The sequence below is a fragment of the Streptopelia decaocto genome (assembly GCF_964273445.1).
Source record: "Streptopelia decaocto genome assembly, chromosome: Z".
Lineage (NCBI taxonomy): Eukaryota > Metazoa > Chordata > Aves > Columbiformes > Columbidae > Streptopelia > Streptopelia decaocto.
This window is the reverse complement of record NC_138657.1, coordinates 13,607,083-13,620,672: the sequence shown is the minus strand read 5'-3', so window position 1 is coordinate 13,620,672 and position 13,590 is coordinate 13,607,083. Positions and strand designations below refer to the sequence as shown.

General features: G+C 39.1%; 1 protein-coding gene across 1 annotated transcript in view; it reads left to right on the top strand.

Annotated features, from left to right (window-relative positions):
• LINGO2 (leucine rich repeat and Ig domain containing 2) overlaps nucleotides 1-13,590 on the top strand; it is a gene marked incomplete at its 3' end in the record, with an annotated part of 167,030 nt that overhangs the window by 91,583 nt on the left and 61,857 nt on the right. The window lies entirely within an intron of this gene.

Sequence of the window (13,590 nt, the reverse complement as noted above, 5' to 3'; positions counted from 1 at the left end):
TCAAAATGGTACTGCACTTTCATTCTTCCTTTCTCTTCTTGGACATTTTAAACACACATCACTGGCAATGGAGAAGAGACTATTTCAAAAACACTGAAATGACCTCTTTCAAGAAGTTGACTTGCCTCCACAGCACACTAACGTAGCTACAATAAGGATGCCTACAAAAGTGAAAGAACCTTTAGCAATTTACCCTGCTTCTTACACGGGGTTAGTGTCAGTATTTCTTTTCTGCATTGCAGCCTGTGGTATAGGTTTTCCAACAAGCCTCTAAAAATTAAAGCAGAAAATCTAGTGGTGTGAGGTGGGTACATGTTTATCGTAACTGGACATTGGGACTTCAGTTCCTAAACCAGGTTAGCCATAGGAGACGCTTATGTCCACTTCTGAAACACCTGTGGAGGTTTAAGAAGGTAACTCTGGAAACTTACTGTCCCTTCAGTTTTGAAACAGCATGAAGTCAGTGAGAAATACAGAGGTTTTTTCCTTTGTTCTTTAATGTCGGTAAAAATCCTTACTCATCTATGTCCTGAGGAATGATAGGAGCTCTAAAAATGCTTTCTTTTGTCTCTTAAGCACACCATACTCATTAGGAAGTCACAGTTTTGTGTTAAATTTTGGTGTATTAGACCTCACTAGATTTTTCATGCTGCAATGTCTAGTTGCTTTAAAAGATGTTTGTGTCTGCTTTGATGTTCTTTTGAGAGACTTCTACTCTGACACTGGATTGAAGACAGTTTGTTTTGGAAAAGCAAAATCAAAAGAAATACTAGTATATGTTTGACTTTCAAGCTGTAGGATTTGATTTGTGATTTCTATTCATACTCAAATATGTGCTTATATTTTAGTTAAAATAATTGGGATTTTTCTTGTATCTTACCTGTCATTCTCTGTTTTAAAGCAAGAGAAATGGTCTTGTCTTAAGGTGGCATATTTTTTCTCTAATTCCTACGGAGGAATTATTTTATTCTCTCTCGTTCTGAAGTGATGACAAAATAGGTATCTATCCTAATTTTTACCTTCCTCCTGGCCGTCAAGTCCTAGTCAATAATTTTCCAGAAATAAGAACAGCAATACTTAGGAACCCAAATAAATTTTTGCTATGATTTGAATACCATGTAATGCAGAGTCCTGCTAGTGACTTATTTTGCCTGGGCTGGATAAAATATTTTTTTTTTCTAAATTCAAATGAATCTTTATGTAATTTAAATGAGAATGAATGAACTTGAATTCATTTTAAGGAGAAGGTACTTGTTAACAAATGAGGTAAATACGTTAGAGTAAAGAGGAGGTATCAAATGACCTCCCATGGGGACTAGACAAGACTAAAAGAAGGGCACGGCACGGCACGGCACGGCACGGCACGGCACGGCACGGCACGGCACGGCACGGCACGGCACGGCACGGCACAGAACAGAACAGAACAGAACAGAACAGAACAGAACAGAACAGAACAGAATAGAATAGAATAGAATAGAATAGAATAGAATAGAATAGAATAGAATAGAATAGAATAGAATAGTTCAGTTGGAAGGGACCTACAACAATCATCTAGTCCAACTGCCTGACCACTTCAGAGCTCACCAAAAGTTAAAGCACGTTGTTAAGGCCATTGCCCAAATGTGTCATAAACACTGACAGGTTTGGGGCCTCGACCACCTCTCTAGGAAGCCTGTTCCAGTGTTTGACCACCTCTTAGGAAAGAAATGCTTCCTAATGTCAAGTCTGAACCTCCTCTGACACAGCTTTGAGCCATTCCCATGCACCCTATCACACCTCAGCACCTCCATCTCCTCTTTCCCACCTCAGGAAGCTGCAGAGAGCAATGAAGTCACCTCTCAGCCTTCTTTTCTCCAAACTCTAAAAGCGCAAAGTCCTCAGCTGCTCGTCACATGACATACTTTCCAGACTTTTCACCAGCTTTGTCGCCTTCCTTTGGACACATTCAAGTATCTTCATGTCCTTAAATTGTGGGGCCCAGAACTGCATACAGCACCCAAGGTGAGGCCACACCAATACTGAATACAGAGGGATAATTACCTGTTTTATCTGGCTGGTTATGCTGGGTATGATACACCCCAGGGTGGGGTTTGCCCCTTGGCTGCCAGGGCACACGCTGCTGACTCACACTGGGCTGCTGACAACCAGCACCCCCAGATCCCTTTCTGCAGGGCTGCTCTCCAGCAGCCCCTTGCCCAAATCCTGCTTGTGTTCAGAAAAGTCAGACATTAGCCATCCCACCTCCTGTCATTCCAGTCCACTCAGCAATTTACCCATTCCACTCTGTCATTAATTTGTCTCACCTTTCAAGTCTCGGAACAAATTCTCTCTCGTATTTTCTAATTTTCTTTCACTGCAAGGCACACACCCACAGCTCTGATGTTCTGTGCTCCTCCATCTTCATATCAAGTTTTTACTCTCATAACTTTCTTCTTCCATCTACCACAGTCTCCTTAGCCATTCAGTCAAAAAGCCATTTTTCTACTCTCTAAAATCCTTTTGAAAAGTCTTTTTTTTTCTTTTTTTTTCTTTTTTTTTAACAGCAACAGCCTACCATGGCTGTTAATTTACACTGCAATCCTTTAATCTACTTCCAACTGGGTAATAATAATATCTTACCAGCTTGGAAAAATCTCTGACCTCTCAAAACTGATTTTGTTTCCTTCAATAAGTCCGTTCCATTGCTGTGTATCTTCTATCCACTAATAAAATATATGGAGCCTGCAAGGTGCCACTTACACAGTGAATGTTTATAAACAGTACCAAAGAATAGTTAAAATCTGGAGTCCAATTAAATTAAATTAAATTTAGTCCATCCCAAGGTTATTTGCTTCAGCTGCCCCCTTTCCTTTCACTGTTTGCCTATCTCCCATTTAATTCTCTTCATCCTGACATTTCTGCCCCACTCTTCTTCTCTCTGATTCTCTTTTCCTTTTCTATTTCTGCAGCATTTTCCTTCATTTTGTTTTCTTTATTTCTTATCCTGCCCCATTTTTTCATTTGCCTGTTTCTTTTCTCTCCTACATATTCTTTCCTACGTAAGTCACTTTTCTTTCCAATGTCATGTCTCAGCATCAGCCAGTTTTCCTTCTGTCTTAGAATGTCTCTTCCACCCCACCCAGTTTAAAACCTTACAGTGTTTCCTTGTTTATTTCTCCTTTTGATTGCAGTCTTCCTTCTGAGCATTTTTGCCATAATTTCTCCTTTCCTGCAAGCTGCTCCATTCTCTTACCTCCCACCCTTTTTTTTTTTTTGCAAAACTCCTCTAGATCTCTTTTTATTTGCACATTGTCTCTGTTCTTTGTACCACCTCTTTTCCCCATCTCTGCTGTTCCTGTATGCATCAAGAATAGCGTGGCCATCAGTACTAGAGAAGTGTTCATGCCACTGTACTCGCTACTGGTGGGGCCACAGTTTTGAGTGACTCACTACAAGAAAGACATTTAGGTACTAGAAAGAGTGCAGAGGAGGGCAATGGGGCTGGTGAGAGGTCTGGAGTGTGAGTCTGATGAGGAGCAGCTGAGGGAACTGGGGCTGTTCAACCTGGAGAAAAGGAGACTGAGGGGAGACTTTATCACTCTCTACAACTACCTGAAAGGAGGTTGGAGCATGGAGGCTGTTGGTTTCTTCTGCTAAGTAACAAGCAATAGAATAAGAGGAAATGGCCTCAAGTTGTGCCAGGGAAGGTTCAGATTGGATATTAGCAAAAAATTCTTCATGGAAAGGGTTGTCAGGCATTGGAACAGGCTGCCCAGGGAAGTGGTTGAGTCACCACCCCTGGAGGTGTTTAAAAGGCACATAGATGAGATTCTTAGGGACATGGTTTAGTGCTAGAGCTAGGTTATGGTTGGACTCGATGATCATGAGGGTCTCTTAACACCAAAATGATTCTGTGATTCTACAAATGTGGGGAGAGTGGAAAAGCTTTATGCTGGAGTTTGCAGGACAAGAGGAAGCATGTGGGCACCTTGACAGACCCTGGTAGTGGATGGCATATGAATTGAAGGTGTTTTGCATGCACCCAAGTTGTAACATTCCCTTGCACCTTTGTAGGTAACCCTCTCCAACAGAGTTGGCCAGATAATAATAATTCATCACTGAAAGATTAGTAGACGGCATGGTTGTATCCTGACTCAGGGCTCAAGCATTGCTCACTGTCTGTGAGGAGCGGGAGGGGAGGAAGATGGAGCGTGATTTACTCTAGGCACAGTTTGCCAGCACCAGGACCTTCTGAAGAGCCCTTTGGAGGTGGGAAGACCCACATGTTTTCTGGCTCTTCTGCTCTTTACATCTCTACATGCAGAGAGTGAACCGGAGGATGGCCTGACAGGGTAATTGACAGGGGAAGATGATGGTATGAATTCATACCAGCCTACAGTGACTTGCTCACTAAAGTTTGAATTGCCTGTGAACAGCTCTCGACAGCTCTCATTTAAACCACAAAAATGTCAAAATATTTTATTCAGTGCAAAACATAAGGGACTTATCAAGGCTAACTGTCTCTGAGTTCATCCCTTTTAGCAAACAACTTCTGAAATGAGTTCTTCCTCCTCCCCCTAGCTAGCAGTAAGCACTTCGTGTATTTGAGGTGGTGAAGGCTTTCTTAATTTTTTTTTTTAAAGCTCTACTTTAAAATAAGGTGGTTCTCACATAGAAGGACTGATCCTTTTCCTAGTACAGTGAATGATAAAACTACTGTGGACTATGAAAGAACAGCATAGTAGTCTGTCTTCAGCTATGTAACGTGTCTGGAATCCATCCATTGTACTACTGGGAAATGGAAAATTTGAAAACATTAAATCAGCAAGGAAAAATTGCAAGCAGGAATGAAGAGAAAGTATTTGCATTAGAAAAAATAATCTATTGCCATATGTATTCTGTACAGAGAAAAATATTTAAACACTCATCACATTAAAAAGCCCAGTTTACCCTTTCCCTAGAAATAGTCTACTACTTAGCTAGTAGCTAGATAAAAGGATGTCTATAATTTATCAGCAGTACTTCAGTCCCTTAATTTCATTTCAGTGTTCAAAGTCTTTCCAATACCTTAAACAAAAGTAGATTTCTGCTTAATTCTCAGCTACAAAAGATGAAAAATGAAAAAGTTATTGCCTGCTTGCTTGTTCCTACTCTTAATATTTTTTCTTTTTTTTTTTTTTTTTTTTTTGCTTCTTTTTCTCATTCTTATTCGTTACTTCGGTTCTGAATTCTGTTTCTCCCTGTCTCTGAGGCTTTGAACATCCACTTCAGACTTCAGAGACTGCTATCATGTCATCTAAGCATCTTGTATCTTAATTTTAGAGGTTGAACAATGCAGAAAATGTTGTCAGTGCTTCAAGTTACTTGTCCTTGTTTTGTAGTATTTTGCAGTTTGCATTTTTGTGATGGCTGAAAGTAAAGGATTTATTCACAAAGGCCTCTGTATTTTTATATTTTATATTTCAATAATACAACTGCTTCCTAGTTGATTAGGCTTTTTAAAATATTGATTGATTGATCTAAGAACAGTAGCCATCATCAATTTAAAGACAAAAGCAAATAAATATGTAGCAGCGGTGTGTGTTCTCAGACTACACATGATGTGAATGGAAAAACTCACCAAAAATAGCCCAAATTTAGGGTCTGCCTGCTGATATCTAAGGCTACCTTACTTTTGATGATAAATCATCCAAAGTCACCACCCCTATCTGCTTGGTTTTGTTTGCCCCTCTATTCAAACTAGAATGTTCCTACAAACACCTGCAGAACCTCATTATCCTTCTTCCTGTTCCTCCACCATTCTCGTGACAGCTTTGCAGAGGAGGTAATGCTCCCGTGCTTGTGATAATCCTCTTATTCTCTGACCGGTTCCTCAGCATTTTCTTTTTGAGCACCCTCCCCTTCCAAAGACATTTGCTGTCTTCTTCCATTTTTTTCAACTTATACATTCCTTGGAACAAGTAGCTGTGATAGCCTCATTTCGTAAACAAAAGAGGCTATGCTCTCTAGCTATGGATTGGTCTCTTACCAGCAAAGTCTGAATAAGCTCCTCAGTTTCAGCCAAATTTCACAGAGGCTTCTATTTCAAAAGCTAGTAATTTCCTATTAATTTTGCACAAATAAACCTACAAGAAGAGAACGATACTAATAAAGCTTTCAGGAAAGTAGTCATCAAAGAATGCACATGGGAACTCAAACATGAAAGACAACACTGTTTATTAGACAGAAGACCATTAAGGTCAAGAAATTGCTTGTTCTGTGTTTCAAAAGATCGTAACACAGTATGATCGTGGTTCTTCTGTGTAATATGTAGGTAGTATTATGCTACCAAAAAATAGTAACATGTAGGAGAATGTTTCAGGATCTGCTGTAAGACACTTAAGGAAAGTATAATTCACTGAAGATGAAGACAGCATGAACTAAAAAAGAACTCCTTTGATTTTTTTCTAGTCCCAACACAATATACAGGCAAACCATGATAGCATGCTAAAGTATAGAGAGGGACATTGATCCAATCTAATATTCTGTGGCAGAAAAAGCTGAGTCAGATAACAGAGGACATTATAGGTTGATATGGAAGCTTCTAAGATCATTAAACTGTGGAACAGCTGTGCCTATTCATGGCCATGTCCTATAAGCTTCTGCACCAGGTATCTTACTTTCATACTGTCAGCATCTGTAAGTTCCTTAGACACAGGAATCCATTGCATTGAAAGACCTTGTAGAGTATCCCCACCAAGTCTGGATACTGTCAAAATTTCATGGTACCCTTGTTTCCCTTATATTTAGCCAAAAGGAAAATTATAATTTTTCATCACACTTTAGTCACAATAAACTTCTGTTCTTTACCACAGTAGGACTGAGCAGTAAGTCTACCAGAAATAATTTGCAGCATAGAAAGAGAACAGAGTTCAAAAATGTTCACAATCCCGTTAAACCTAAGCAATTCAGATTGACCAAGAACAAATCTCTTTTCTTTTTTTATTTCCTTAGGATGCCTGTCAATTGTGTTAAACTGAATTCATTCTCATCCTGTGACTTGAATAAAGATACAACCTTTCCAAATTGTATTACTGAACTGAAAGGGAGAAAAGACACCCTTATTTTTCCAGAAACAATTATTACCCTACCAGTTGTAACTCATTGAATCTGAAAGAGCTTTTATTATTATAATTATCTTCTGACTGAATTTTTTAGACATCTATCATTATAGCAATGCAGCTTTTGTTTTCTTTTAAATCATAAATTTCATAAAGACAAACACAATGGCTGACACAAAACAACAATAAAAAAAAAAAAAAGTAGGGGGTTTTGCCAGAAAAAAAACAAAAAGAAAACATTTTTTGTTAATCAGAAAACAGCAAAGCATAGTACATCATCTTGAAATCTTGCATTGTGCTTTAAAACCTCCAGCCCATTTGGGAAAATTCATTTCCTAATGGAAATATAACTGTACCTTGGATTGTTTTTCCTTCCTCTCTTCCCAGCTGATATCAAAAGTCTTATAGTTTATGTTTTATGCTTTGGGTTGTTGTGCAATTGGTTAATGGTGTCCCTTTCCAGATATCACTGTGATCTAGTTTTGAGTAACTATGATTCCCAGCAGATCGAGTTACTTGGTAAAATCTTTTTAGATGTAAACTCATGTGTCTTATGCAGCAGAGAAGCAAACAGTGGGGCCTCTGGCAGTGGATGCAAGGGTAGAGGAAATGGTGACACCAAGGCAGTTGCAACACTTACAGGCAAAATACGATATCGTGCATCTGCATCTCATGCACCTGCATTTAGTGGACAGCTGGTTGACCAGTTTGTCCACAACACAAGAGTTCAATCTACTTAGAAACTCCAACTCCAACAAAGTCACACTGCCAGTCTCCATGCAAGAGTTATACTTAATTCTGCACTGTCTGGAACACCCAGTTTTATTTCAGTGTATATTATAAGTGAAAAACAATACTATATACCACTGTTTATCCTGTGTTTTTAAATGTCTGTTTCCTCTTCTATGGCCAGGTAGCATCACAGGTCATATGTGTAATTTTTTTTTATCTTTGTCAGGAATCAAAATGGTAGTCAAAATGAACTGAAGTAAAAATATATCAAAGGAGAAATATGTAATTGACAATTAAAATATAAAATTGAAGGCAATAAAAAAACATACAAAGACTAGACTAGACTAGGCTAGGCTAGACTAGACTAGAATAGAATAGAATTCTTCTCTTGGAAGGGACCTATGGTGCTTTTCTAGTCCAACTGACAAACCACTTCAGGGCTGACCAAAAGTTACATCATGTTGTTAAGATCATTGTCCAAATGCCTCTTAAACACTGACAGGCACTCTTTCTATAAAGAAATGCTTCCTAACGTCAAAGTCTGAACCTCCTATGACACAGCTTTGAGTCATTCTCATACATCCTGTCACTGGGTACCAGGGAAAAGAGCTCAGCACCTCCATCTGCACGTCCCCACCTCAGGAAGCTGCAGAGAGCGATGATGTCACCTCTCAGCCTCCTTTTCTCCAAACTACACGAATTCAGAGTCCCCAGCTGACTCTCGTAGGACATGCTTTCCAGACCTTTCATGAGCTTTGTTGCCTCTCTTCATGGCACGATAAATGTGATCTAATATTTTTGCTGAAACTCAAATCAATTCCTTTCTTCAACATGTGATTCTATCTGCACTTCATCAAAAAAATGGGAAAACGACCTTAATGATAAATTTTTCTTTCTTTTTTTAATGACCCTTCAAAGTCTAAATATATACTTCTGCAAGAAGACAGTTTTGCTGGATTTTACTTTGTCCACAGGAGCAGATTTGTTTCTTTGCTATGAAATCCTGCATATGTTGACACAAGAATACAAGGAGATAGAAAAAGTATCCTGCGGTAGGTCCTTATCCAAATTCGTCAAGGTTTTGAGAAAATATAGGAATAGTGAACTGCTGAATTTCGTATGTGGATGCTTTTTTACATCCACAGTCTTGCACAAAAATATGTATTTAAATCTCTGTCTATCAAATCTTACAAGTTTGCCTTCTTTTTGTGCTGAGTATTGAAATACTGATGGTCTTGTTTCTCAGAGTAGCTTCTGGAGGAATAGTCTATAGGGCCATCACAACAACTTCACCATGCTATTTATATTGTCATTCCTACAGTATTTGAAGAGTCACAGACATCTTTCCAGGTGTCATGTTTCAGAATAAAAAAACTCCTGTGCTTTTGTGCTAGATATGTTCTGCTGGACCTGGAGAATGTCCTTCAGAAATTCTCTGCCGCTTGTGGTGTAAACCTGGCCTAATGTCAAAGTCTGAAGCTCCTATGACACAGCTTCTGTACAGAGGTTCATAATAGAATTACAGACAGACCTATGCTGTCAGCCCCTGAAAACCAGAGGGAACAGTGGGAACAGAGAAGCAACTCTACATGTAACAGATCTTGGCTGTGTGGTGCGAAGGAACAGTAGCTGCAAGGTTGATGCAGGTCCTGTGTACTGTATACAATTCCTCTCTGCTGCTATCCTGTGTGAAACTTATGGAAATTTGAGGGAAATTAACACGTAAGTCCATTGCACTCTTTACACTAAAGCAATGCATACAGAGAGTAGATTGCGTTAACTGTGTGATAAAACAAGCATAGTGTGGTTTTAGTCATTTAGTTAATCAGATATTTTCTTAAATTCTTAAGTGGAAATGTTAACTTAAACAAAATTAAATCCGTTTTGGTGTCTAAGTTCTCCAATTAAGATGAAAAGAATTTATATCGTATTTTCAGAGGTTGTAGCTAGAAGAATCTGGAAGATCTATGTATAATAGATAATGCAAGGAGAGGTCTGTCAATTATTTTGTTTTAAATATTTTTTCATTCCCTGTTATTTATATCTCTAAATAATATATTTTGATGCACATTTTTTGGCACTTGAGGTGCTGCCTAGCAAAAGATGAAGGCTGAAGAACTTACAATATCTAATTTGTTATTCTGTTCATGCCTCATGATACTTGATCTCATGCATGCATGAGAGGATGAATGCAGGTCTGCACACTGCACTGAACAGACAATATAGCAGGAGAAAATTCTGTTCCTTCTGTGCACTGAAATCTGACAAAACTGAAGTGTTTGATTTGGGTTGTGCTGGGGCAGCCTGCCCTAGAAAATATTAATACTTCATCATAATCCTATAATACTTTAAATAAACTCTCAACATAAGGGTAAATTTATAATGTAGATTATATTGGCACAGAAATTTCCCCTCTTGTATGTGAAAATCCAATCTGGTGCAAAGCTATGTCAGCATAAAAACAGGCATCGCTATGATATTAGCAAACTGTAGATAGAAGCAACTTTGCGTATTACACAATACTAAGGGCTTAACTCTCACTCTTCTTTCTTACCCCATTGTGACTGTGCTGACATTGGAGGCATTACTCCTTGTTTACACTGATGAGACATTATCTCAAGTGAGTCTCCACCAGGAGCTAAAGCCAAAGGGAGGAGAGAAAAATGCTCCTTTGAAGGGAGCATCTGAGCAATTCTACAGTAGAAAGTATTATTTTAAAAACAGTTGAGTACAGTTAGAAAGAATGTTATTGCACTTTAAATCTCTGGAGGAAAGGTGATTAGATGTAGTTGCTATTTTTTCTGAAATATTTTTGAATAGAAAATGTTAGTTGCACACACTGCAGAAACTGAGCACAAATTGCCTCACTAAGCTCTATTATTCTGGGGAACTGTGAGAATAACAAGCTGAGACACTGATGAACTCAGAGAAATATGAATAACACATTAACACTCAGGATGTATCAATAGCATGCTGCCTGACACTGGGGATACTGGAGGATGCAAGGAATGCAAGAACGGGTTACCAAAAGCAGGTCTGGAGATGGGAGATTTTCAAGACCACTTCTGATGACTCTAGGTAAGACAGATTCAGCTGCAGGGGTAAGAAATCTTGCCAATAAAAAACAAAGGGGTTTTGTCTGTTAGATATCATTAGACTCCATGCAAAAACTGTGGGGAGGCTAAGCAGGAGGAATGCTTTTTATTTTCACACACAGAGAACCCAGTTTGGGGAAGTTTATCATACTCAAATGATTATATCTCAGGCTTACTGCTCCTCCAACCTGATTTCCAGCTTAAAACTCAGGAGAGTATGGTGCATGAGAAATCTTCAGGGCAGGGAGGGTGAAATGCTGCTGAAAAACATTTCCCGGTTGGCCTTATTATATCACAGCACAATATAGCCAATGCTGTTGCACAGAATTCCAGGCACAAAAAGAAAAAGGAAAAACCAACCAACCAAACAAACAAAAATAAAACACCAAACAAACAAAAAACCCATTCTTTATGGAGAAATGTAAGAGTACGTTAAGAGGATTTTTTTTCTCTTTCAAGAGATTATTCTTTTGTCTGCATTTGGTACAGTCTGCTGGATTAACAGCCCTTACACCAGAAGTCCTCTTACCAGAGAACAAGCAGCCTGTTCCTTTTCTTGCGTGATAGGCCCTTGAGCCATCAGGGCTTAGCTCTATCTGTCAAGTTACAGTCCTTTCTTCTGAAATTGCCCAACAGGATTCAGCAGTAGCTGGACTGAACACACCAACTTAAATCATGTAGCTTACATAATAGCTACAGTAACGCCAGGTTTGTCACTTTCAGCCCAGCATCCATATCTCGCTCTGATTAAGGAGGAACTTGAAAATTAAAGAACTGAATATGTATGTCAATGGGAATTTAAGATGCTGTATGCTATAATTTGCCATTGATTATAGTCAATCAGAAAAAAAATCAGTTTCCACACTTGATCACTGTTGAAAGCTACACTGTACATGGCAATCTAATTTGCTACTGAAGGACAGGAGCAGGAAATTATACTGTACTTCACTGACACAGACAAATTATATAAGGAATCCAGTAGAAGCTCATAAATTCATAGCTCTGATGTTGTTATTAACCTGGGGGCAGTCTGAGAGTTTCTAGTACTATAAAAGCCTATTTAACTGAATGTTAGTGCACTGTCATAGTGAAAAAAGTGCTGCTACAGTTTGCACATCTATTTAGTTAGAAAAGAATTGCCTCTATATCCTAAATTATTATTTCTGAGGCACAAAGAGGAACAGTACTTTTGTAGCTTCAGAAACTAAAAACATTGTGTCTGTACAATCAGGAGTATGTGAGATATTGGGGCCTGTGAACAGGGTCCAGCCTTGACAAGAGAGAAATGCAGGTTGTGCCATTGAGGTAACACTCGGTAAGTGCAACATAAGTTTCATGCCCTCATTTCGGTGTTTTGATGCTTTCCACAAAGACTCTGCTGGCCAAAGAAGCGAGAGTTGTCTCAGTATCTTCACCTTTACCAACCCAGAATTATGCTTTTGTGTGAAAGAGGGCTCTGCAGTGTCTTGAGGAAATCTTCGCCTGTTGGGCTCTCACCCTGAAAGAAAGCAAGTAACATCTAGAAGATCTTCATTCCTTGGCAGATGGGACAGCCACCACATTCCAGGCTAGCCTTGGATCACTGCTGATGCTGGTAAAGCTGGGAAGTGTTTAACAGGGGTGTAAAATATCAAGCCACAACAAAACAAAAAACCCACCAAAATATAACCCTCATAACAGTGATTGAAAATGTGACAATGAAATAATGACCTGATTTGCTTTGGTTTAGCTTAAGATTGTTGTGTGCACTATGGAACTTAAGTTATAAGTAAATTAGGAGTATGAAAATCAAGTTTGTCTGTTAGTTCTAACTGTGGTTTTTCAGGGAGGTGTCTGTGCACACACGCACGGGACTAGAGTCGTTAATGTGGGGGGTCGGAGCCAGTTGTCAGCACATATGAGACAATGGTCTGGTTAGAGACAACGGACACACTTGGAACTGGGTGACTGACTGAACCTTCACAGTGGAGTCTTTGATTGGTACAGGGGCCATGCAGGTGGGAATTTCAGGCAGGTCTTGAGATTTTCCCGAAGGAAGCTGCTGCTGTGTCGCTCTTATTTGTATGCTTTAAAATGTTGACTTAACTTCCTAGACAGAGTGAACCAAAGACTTCCCTAGGCCATTCCTACTGCAGAAGTAATCAAATAATAAATTTGTAAAAAGACAATAGAAACTTTTCCTTCAGAAGCAGTCATTTAGAATGGTCTTTCATATGTAGCTGAGAAAATCTATAACAGCAGATACTATTAGACGCGGAAAACACTTCTGCTGGGGTGGTTTTGTAAGACCACAGCCAGATGAGTTATAAGAACTGTGCAGAATGAAAGTATGGGCAGCACCTCCTCATCCAGCTGAAAACATCTCTGTGAGTATACTTGTCACGGAGACTCCCATCACCACCAGACAGAAAGCAGTCATCTTGCTCAGCAGATTACATTTCCATGCAAGCATTATTGCATGTCAGGATCTTAATACATTAGAGTGGGGTTTTGTTTCATTTTGTTTTGTTTTCCTCTTTAGAAATACTCTGACTTGAATGTACAACAACACATTCCCTTGTCATATTCACCTGGCAGACTATGAGGTTGGGCAAACAAGGATAAGTCACACAGCTATTATAGCTGTGATCTGGGTCTCAGATGAGATGCTTCCTACATACAGTGCCTTCTTTGAATGGAGAACT